The 7,898-nt window shown below is 46.7% G+C and overlaps 1 non-coding gene across 1 annotated transcript; it reads right to left on the bottom strand.

The window, feature by feature from the left end:
• Positions 1 to 6,335: 6,335 nt before the first annotated feature.
• LOC136327460 (small nucleolar RNA SNORA65) lies at positions 6,336 to 6,468 on the bottom strand. Its single transcript, XR_010729673.1, has one exon. It is a non-coding gene; the product is annotated as a small nucleolar RNA SNORA65 (small nucleolar RNA).
• Between the last annotated feature and the right edge of the window lie 1,430 nt (positions 6,469 to 7,898).

The following is a 7,898-nucleotide window of genomic DNA, read 5'->3' as shown; positions in this document are numbered from 1 at the left end:
CTTGGGTACCAACTTCAGTTGATTGACAGCGATAACCCGGGACAGTGCGTTTAAAAAGATTCTGAGATTGGCCTGACCTGTGGTGGCGCAGTGGATAAAGCGTCGACCTGGAAATGCTGAGGTCGCCGGTTCGAAACCCTGGGCTTGCCTGGTTAAGGCACATATGGGAGTTGATGCTTCCAGCTCCTTCCCACCTTCTCTCTCTGTCTCTCTCTCCTCTCTCTCTCCCTCTCTGTCTCCCTCTCTCCCTTTCTCTCTCCTCTCTAAAATGAATAAAGAAAATTAAAAAAAAAAAAAAAAAGAATTTAAAAAAAAAAAAAAAAAAAAGATTCTGAGATTGAATCTGGGCTTGTTGGCCAAGAAAGGGTGATCTGCTAGTCAGGCCTGCAATCTGTTTAGAAGTAGAAAGTGGCAATCCACACGCCAGTTATTTGCCACCAATGACCTAAGCGTTTGCTGTGAGATTGGGAGAGACAGTCACATCCACACATCTTTTTAGTACAGACCACATGTGACGGGCACAACAGAGATACTCAAGAGCCTCATGAGGATTTGAACGGCTCAAAGATTAGCATTTATAAAGGAATTTTTCAGGCCATGTTTATCCTTACTGATTTTTACCATCAGAGGGATCAAAAATTGGAAGCTAGTTCTTAGTGAGATTTGGAGCTGTTGAGAGTCAAGTTTCCCACATGAGGGTCATTGTAGACCTCAGCATGCCCATATCATATGTGGGCCAGGCCCACAGGCATTTCCTGGTAGCAACACTTGGCACATAAATGATAAGACCCGCAGATGGTCCGCTTCTTTGAGAAGCAAGCTCTGACCCAGTGTTCTCCACAGGGTCAGCCCCACCCAGGTGGCACTGAGGCTGAAGGCTCACCATATTTAAATTGTAAGGAGTTCAGGAGCACCCTCAGGGGTCCCAGTCCTGCTCAGTGAACATTGCACAGACGGTGGGCTCCCCGAGGTGGGAGGAGGGCTGCAGGGTCAGCCACCCCGAGAGCGGGAAAAGCAGCATCTTTGTGCACCTTGCTTCAGTCTCAGAGCAGGCGAGGACGCGGCCCCTGAGCAGTCTGCTCCTTCCTGCAGGGCTGGGGAAACGAGGAAGCCACACAGGGGGAAGAGCAATTGGGACCTGGAAGGGGGAATGAAGGAAGGAGACTTCCTAAAAAGCTCATTTTGTTAGGTATTGGAAGGAAAAAGTTGGCACGTATGGCAATTTATAGTTAAAAAAAAATCAAGGGGGACAAACAATGTGAGAACGAAAATAGTGAAGAGTCTGAGCATATGGCAGGGCAGGATGTCACCTCCTGTAGGAACGTGTACGCTCCAGGGCAGACGTGCAAGCAGAGCACAGGGGACACGGGGCTGGAGTGCTGAGGCTTCTTAGCGCCTGTCTTCTTCACACAGAAGGGAAGGACAAAGCCTCTCAATGGCTGGCTTTGGTTATACTGAGGGCTGAGTGAACCCCTAGTCTGCGTCACTTCCCCAGGAACTCAAAGAGAAGCTTGGCTCTTCCTTACTCTTCAGTCTCTCTCTCTCTCCTCCTTCTTCTTCTCCTTTTTCTGGCCACATACAATGTTCAATAAATGTTGGCTTTAAAAATGGATATTCCCTGTCAAGAGGAAAATCTGGGAACATAAAACATTGACTTGGGAATTATTGTGGTAGCCCAACCAAATGCTGATCATTGTTTAAATTCAAGTTAAACCCAGAAGACTGAGGTACGGGAGCCTGTATCAGCACTGTCTGGAGAAGGACAATTCCAGCAAAAGCCTCAAGCATTTTTATTCTGAGATTCTACATTTCCTACAGCTGCTGCCTGTGACCAAACACCCTTGGTCAGAGAGTCACAAAGATAGCTTGGGAAGTATCCACTGCTGTCATACCTAAATCAAAATGTATTATGTTTAGAGCCAGTAGGGTTTCTTCTAAGGAGTGTTGGGAGGCATGTCTGGGCTAAAAGTCTTCGTGTTTGTTCTCTTGCTCTCTCTCTCTCCTCTCCTGTTCTCTCTGAATCTTCACTTTTCCCCTAGGGCATTTTATCTGCTCACATCTCTCCTTTCAATCCTTTGTATCTAAATATTTACAAATCTGGCCCTGGCAGGTTGGCTCAGCGGTAGAGCGTCGGCCTGGCGTGTGGGGGACCCGGGTTCGATTCCCGGCCAGGGCACATAGGAGAAGCGCCCATTTGCTTCTCCCCGCCCCCTCCTTCCTCTCTGTCTCTCTCTTCCCCACCCGCAGCCAAGGCTCCATTGGAGCAAAGATGGCTCGGGCGCTGGGGATGGCTCCTTGGCCTCTGCCCCAGGCGCTAGAGTGGCTCTGGTCATGGCAGAGCGACGCCCCGGAGGGGCAGAGCATCGCCCCCTGGTGGGCAGAGCGTCGCCCCTGGTGGGTGTGCTGGGTGGATCCCGGTCGGGCGCATGCGGGAGTCTGACTGTCTCTCCCGGTTTCCAGCTTCAGAAAAATACAAAAAAAAAAAAAAAAAGAATAAATATTTACAAATCTGTAAAAGCTGCACTATGCAAATGATTGAGAAGCATCAACCACAGGAAGAAGCATGAGATTAATTTGTAGTAGAAGGGCAGTGTGAGGGTTGGATAATCACCCCTTCAAATGAGAGTCCTGGGGGATCTTGCTCCCTGGTTGCTGCTCAGGCTGGAGCAAAGTGGGCAGCGAGGAGGGAAGGTGTTGCTCAATGTTACATAAAATTACTGCCCTCCATCCGCTATGTTAGACAATCTGCATGGTCAGAGGCTACCAAGGAGCTGTTTCTAGGAACCACGCCAAGTCCAGTCCATTAAGAGAAGTCGGGGAGTGTTTAAGATCTAGTGAAACCATCTATCATTAGAATTGAAGCGCTCAACAGAGGATATAGCCAAGAGGCTCACCACAAATTTTTCTTGACGCTGGAAAAATTGGCTTAAGGGATTTAAAAAAAAAAAAAAAAAGTTCCCAAGGTTCTTGATTGGAATTTTAACACATATCCTGCAGCTTGATTACAGCTAGAAAGAAAGAAGTAACTCAAATAAATTCACATTTTTGGCTGTTCAGCACAGCAATAAAGAATAAACTGCCAGGGAACTTGTTATAGGTACCTGAATTGGGGGATGGGCTCATAGAGATGGCGACCCACAGACGTAATATCTCGCCTGAAATGGCTAAGGGCTAGTTTGATGCCTTTATCTTCAGTTTTTAGTGGCACCTCCTTATATCTCAGACCCCTTTTCCTAATGAAAAATTAAGAGACCACTACTACTGGTCCTGCATCTTGATATCATGAGACATTACTGTGCAATCTCGTGAAAGCGAGTGGACCTCCCCCAGCCTGTTGTCGTCACTGGGACAGAACACAATGTGTCAGAGCACAGGGTGGTCTTGCGATGCAGTTCCAGAGTACACATGTAAATGAGTTTATTTAACACTGGCTTCAGGAAAGAAAACTTTATGCAGCTCTGAGCTAACACTTGAACTCATACTAATAATAGTAATAACATTTTTATCTCTGGTAGTGGGGCAAAGGAACTGTGGGTAACGGAAATCCACTGAATAGAAAGGCAAACCCTATCCCTGTCCGTGCCTGCTCCACTGGACCTATGCACGATGGGGGAAGAGGCGAGTTGACAGGTATTCATGGTGAAGCTTGGTCCTGGCTACTGGAGGCAAGTATTAAATAAACCTTGGTTAGGACTTCTGTGTCATGTTCTTCATCATGTCATCATTGCACACGACCCTCCCTTCTAGTCCAAGAAGAACAGCTTAGTCACTCCCTGCCACATCTCGGGGACTTCTCAAAGATCTTTGCCCATCCTCTCTCTTTCTTCCTCACACCCAGGAAAGAAGTTTTAATAAGTCTAGGAGAGACCCAAGAACATTATTGGTGGTACTTTTAAATCATGCCATGTGTAATATCTTGGAATTCTTTCTCCTCCTCCTCCTCCTTCCTCCACCCCCCTGCCCTGATATACAACTGTGTGAAGGCCACCGTGAGGTTGTGTCCTGCCTGGGAAGACTTAGGATAAGTGACTGGTTAGCTTTTGCTTCCTCCTCCTCTACTGAGAAAAATTTTCTCCCCTTCATGCCACTTCCTTTCTTTGGTTTACCTGTGCATGCTGCCAAGTGTTGTGCTCTTGAGAGCCAGGATTTGGACTTGGTGCTAGTGTGGTGGAACTGGGTCTGCATGTAACACAACAACAAAAAAAACAGGTCCCTGTGACCTCCCCTAAGTCACTTGCTGCCTGAAGTTTGGAGCAAAAGGCTTGTAGTTGGAGACAAAGTAACTGTCCATAGCTCAGATGCTCTGCTTGTGTTCTCTAGGCATCTAGTGTGGAGATGGGTGGCTGATCTGGCCATGACTCCGATCTCTTTACTGAGGCAAGACAAACATATCTCAGGCTCAAACCCTCCTCTGGACCTTGGCTTCTGCTGTTCTCCAGGGCTGGGATGCTCCCCCTCCTCCACCCTACAATCAGTCCCGTCACTGCAATATTACATTGCAACTACAAGTCCCAATGCTGCAGTTCTAGGAGACTGCTCCTGGTCACCTTCCCCTCCACTCCAGCTTCAGTCTTCTCCGAATTACTGTAGCGTCTCTTTACCTACAGTTTAGGATGGGATTACAGGCTCCTGCTTTGGGTGTTCCCGTGCCTCTGTTTGTTTCAGGTTTATACATTTTGTTATTTCTACCAGACTGTAGGTTTCCCCAGGGAAGTGAGCTCAACTGTATATCCATGTCCTCCCGGTGCCCAGCCCAGTGCCCAGCCCAGTGCCCTGAGCTCAGAAAGTGTTAACGGCACTGTTTGACAGCTCATGACTGGGAAATGAGAAGGTCAATTAGATGACTGTCATCTCCCTTCTCCAGTGGAACAAAACCCAGAGTAAACAACAGATACTGTCTGTGCAAGACGCAGTCCTACATGAGACCTTGTCAGGAGCCCAAAGCAGCTGTTCGAGGTGTCAGGCCTGCCAGAGGAGAGCAGGACTTCCCGAGAGCCAGCCCTGGGGCACAGCCCTGCTCTTTGTGTGTCCAGGAAAGGAAGGGAAAAGCGGCCAGTAGGTCCTCTGAAAACTCTTGGGCCTTGTGGGGATATGCCCAACTATTAAAGAGGATACTCTACTTCCAGAGAGTATTGAAGTATGAGTGCTTCAAGCTAAGAAAATCCAGACCTTAGTTCGCTAAAGAAACCTCGCTCTGTGACTATTAGTTTCTTTGGGTTGCCATAGCAAAGGACCACAAACTGGGTAATTTAAACGATGAAAAATTTTTTTCCTCACGTTCTGGAGGCTAGATGTCTAAGATCAAGGTGTCAGAAGGGCTGTTGCATTCTGAGGTCTCTCTCCTTGGCTTTTAGATGGCTGTCTTCCTTCCATGGCCTTCCGTGGCCTTCCCTCTCTGCATATCTTGTTCTCATCTTCTCTTCCTATAAGGACACCAGTCATCTTGGAGTAGGGCCACCCATAGGATCTCATTTTATGTGAATTACCTCTTAAAAGGTCCTATCTCCAAATACAGTCAGATTAGGGGTTAGGAGTTCAACATAAGAATTTGGGGGCGGTTACAACTCAACCTATCACAGTGACTTTGGGCAAGGTTGGATTTTACTCTTATTGAGTTTTATTTAATTCCTTCAACAAGATTTATTGAGCACCTACCCTTCACCAGGCCCTCTTAAAATGCTGAGGGTACAGCAGTGAACACAATAGACATATGGTGCAGGGAGACAATAAGAAAAAAAAAGGTAGCATGTTGAACAATCATACAATGTATGGAAGAAATTAAAGCAGGGTTGTGGCATTGGAGTGTCACTTAACTGATCCCCCAACTTCAGGCAGGACTGAGTACAAATCTCCTCTAAGGGTGGGCAGATCAAGGAGGGGCAGCAGAGTGCATAGCTACAGAAAGACGCAACTTTAACGGAGACAAGGAAGACAGTGAACTTGTGACATATTTTGCTTATCTTGGTTCAGTCATCAGTGCAAGTAGAGATCACCGTCTAGCAATCCAGAGTAGGCCGAGACTCGAAAGGGCAGTGATGGAAGAATTAGGAAAGATCAAGAAAAAAGATGTGCCATTCAAGACCAAAGCTAAGACTGTCCACACACTGGGAGTTCCAATGAATCAGTACAAATGTGAACACTGGACAGTTGACTGATAGGAAAGTTATCTGAGAGAAAAAAAATTATTAATTAGAACTATGGTGTTGGAGAGCTCTGGGATAGCCTGGACTTCCAGAGAGAAGAACAAGTGGGTCCTAGAACCAGTGAAGTCTGAAATATCGCTGGAGGCAAAACTGAAGCCATCTTTTTTATTTTTCTTTTCTTTTTTTTTTCTACGCTGTTCCCATGCTTTCGTCACAGAGTCATCCTCCACATGAAGAACAACCCTGTTTCCTAAGCTGGGCTTTGGTATCAGCTCACCACTGGAATGCACCAGCCAACAGACAACTAGGCAGGTGCAGTGGCGAAAACTGAAGCTATCTTACTTCAAGCACATTAGTAATGCTGGGGGAAAAAGAAGATGGCAGGAAAGGAAGAAGACCAAATATGAGATGGATTGACTCCATAGAAGAAGCCGTAGGCATGAGTCTGTAGGAGCTGAGTAGGGCCGCTGAGGACAGGATGTTATGGGTGTCACTCTTTCATAAGGTTGCCAGGAGTTGGAGCCAGATCACCAGCACATAGCACACAGCCAAGTGGGGAAGGATGAGACTAGAACTCCTCCTCTTTTAAGTATTAACTCTGCTTTTTTTACAGGCATAGATATGCTCTCCTTCCTCCCCCTACACCCTTGACCAATACAAGCTCAGGGCCACCAGGGGATCTGTGAACGAGGCTATGACTGGGTTTGGCAAATAAGGGTCACTGATAGAGAAACAGTCCAGGCACTCACCCTACAGCCTGGGAGATGGGAGTGCAATCATCCCCATGGACAAAAGCCATTACTCCCATTGAAAACCTGACAATCCATTACTCTCATTACTGATAAGTGCTGACATTGATTACAGACTCATTATGTGCAAAGCACTGATCTTACTTATCCTCCCCAAAGCCCAAAGTGTACTATTTTTTCTGTTCACGTTTGCAGATGAGGACACTGAGGCCCAGGGCGGTTATGCAACTTGCTGCAAATCCATCGGAGTTCATTCTTTGCCGCTGTGCTGAGCTGTCTAGGGAAGGGTTGGCCACTGATAGAGTTGGAGTTGAAAGTTAATTTTCATTGGCTTCCTAACACTTTTATCCACATTTAAAGCTGCCAGCATAACACCTTGCCAAAGGACTAATAAATCTTATTTCTAATAAGTGACTGCTAACATTAAAACATGCAAAGTTTTTTCAGCATACATTTTCCCAGCAGTTGTAGCTCATTCCTACGATACCAGGCATGAACTACTGCAGTCTGTCCATGGTGATGAGAAGAACCCTGGGCACGAGTCCAGCAGCATGGTCTTTGACAGCAGCATGAAATATTTCGGGAAGTTTCACCAAGTTTCCCGAGCTACCCCAATTGCAGTGAAGTCTTCTTGAAGGTATCTGTTGCAAGGAGTCTTCACACATACGTCTGATGCTTAGGGATCACTCAAAGCAAATGGGCCATGGGGACAAGTGCTTCTTTGAGTAGGTTGCTTTCTCAGTGAAACCCAGGCTTTCTTAAGAAACTCTGGGTCAATGTTTTGAGGCCTGGTCTGGCTTCTGTGGGTATTGCTTCAGCCACAGCAACCCAAGCCCCTTTTCTTTGACCTCAAGGTAAATCTCTACCTTGGGGATAATGTCCTGTTTGCTAAGTATGATGACCAGAGTTTAGCTAAAAATCCAGGGTTGGTGGATAACTGCTTATTGGATAGGTTGGACACACTTCCTATGGTTTTAGATGGTTGGCTTCCACATCTGTGAATTTC

This window comes from Saccopteryx bilineata, chromosome 2 (genome assembly GCF_036850765.1).
Source record: "Saccopteryx bilineata isolate mSacBil1 chromosome 2, mSacBil1_pri_phased_curated, whole genome shotgun sequence".
NCBI classification, from domain to species: domain Eukaryota; kingdom Metazoa; phylum Chordata; class Mammalia; order Chiroptera; family Emballonuridae; genus Saccopteryx; species Saccopteryx bilineata.
The sequence above is the reverse complement of the archived record's forward strand: the minus strand, read 5'-3'. Positions and strand labels throughout refer to the sequence as shown.